This window comes from Ictalurus punctatus, chromosome 19 (genome assembly GCF_001660625.3).
Source record: "Ictalurus punctatus breed USDA103 chromosome 19, Coco_2.0, whole genome shotgun sequence".
NCBI lineage: Eukaryota > Metazoa > Chordata > Actinopteri > Siluriformes > Ictaluridae > Ictalurus > Ictalurus punctatus.
This window is the reverse complement of record NC_030434.2, coordinates 25358938-25360563: the sequence shown is the minus strand read 5'-3', so window position 1 is coordinate 25360563 and position 1626 is coordinate 25358938.

Genomic DNA, 1626 nt, shown 5'->3' with positions numbered 1-1626 from the left:
ACAACAAGGTCTCTGTAGGTATCAACCAGCTCAACATCCTGACGCATGATGGTAATGGGGCTGGTTGTGGTCCTCTTCCTCCTGTAGTCCACCACTATCTCCTTGATCTTGGGAACATTGAGTAGCAGATGGTTCTTCCCAAACTTCTCAACAAATTTGTCGACCAGGTCCCTGTACTCCTCTTCCTGTCCGCCCCGATGCACCCCACCACCACAAGAGTTGTCAGAACATTTCTGAAGGTGGTAGAGATCGGACCTGTACTGAAAGTCTGCGGTGTACAAGGTGAAGAGGAAGGGCGAGAGCACGGTTCCCTGTGGTGCTCAGTAGGCACTCAGACAGGTGGGTTCTCAGCCGCACAACCTGGGGTCTGTTCGACAGGTAGTCAGCGACCCAGGAGATCATGGACGTGTCCACCTGTGTTCTTCTCATCTTCTCTCTCAGCAGGAGTTTGAATGGTGTTAAATGCGCTCAAGAAATGAAAGAAAGCGTGGCGTTGTTGTAGGTCAGATGGGAGTGGGCTGTTTGCAGTAGATACATGATTGCACTGTCCACAGCTTCCTGTGGCGGGGTTTTGTTTTAGTTTTATCCCACTTGATTTGTGATGTTTTCTAAATAAAGTTAGCTGAATATATTTCTCCAAATATTAGAAATCATTCATTTAAACCACTTTTATATATATTATAGTAGATCTAATTTAATGTTTAGACATTTTTGACTGCTTTTGACTGAAATCTGCTTGTAGAAGAAAACTGAATTTTAGGCATTTAATTTTAAATTATTTGTTTTACCAAAAACGTATTTTAAACACCTAATACTCTCCCTAAATCTCCTGCAAGCTTCTGATCTGACCTACTGACCCCATCAGCATGAGAATAAACAAAACAAATAAACAATCAATCACCTCTCATGCTTCTATTTAATTTGTCTTATATCACCCTCTAGTGGAGAGAAACTATACCTAACCTCCATGGATTTCAAGTGGATTCATTACCATTAATATTCATAATCATTAAATAATTTTTTTTTTAAACAGCATTAGATTAGGCATTTTCAAAATAAATATTACCTCCAGAATCGTCTGAGATGATTTGCATTTAGAAATCTTTTACAGTCATCCAGAGAAGACTGATATTTTCTGTATTCAGCTACAGTTGTAGTGTACTCCTAATAATGCTCCTTAAATAATGCTCACTAAACAGTATAAGTGTGGGTGGATTTTATTAATCACACCTCATCTGGGAATCTTTATTCTAATATATTAGTGTACATTTTTTTACACTGTAGATAATGTTTTGAATTGGAAGCCTATGCAAAACTTTAAACCTCACTTTAATTAATTCAATTCGACCAAAGAAAGATCAAGAGTCTATAAAGTACATTAGATATACCAATTTAAATTAAAGTACAGAAAATTCATATTTTATTCATAACACATGAAGACCATGTGTTTTGTTGTTGTTGTTGTTGTTGTTGTTGTTGTTTTATGACTTTTTGAAACTTTTTCTTTCAATAAGAGGAATATGCAAATATGAATATGCAAATAAAAACCAACCCTGCCTCCTGTAAGCTCCGCCCCTTTATATTTGATCATAATTAATCACACTAGCAGTCATATTCCTATTCTTA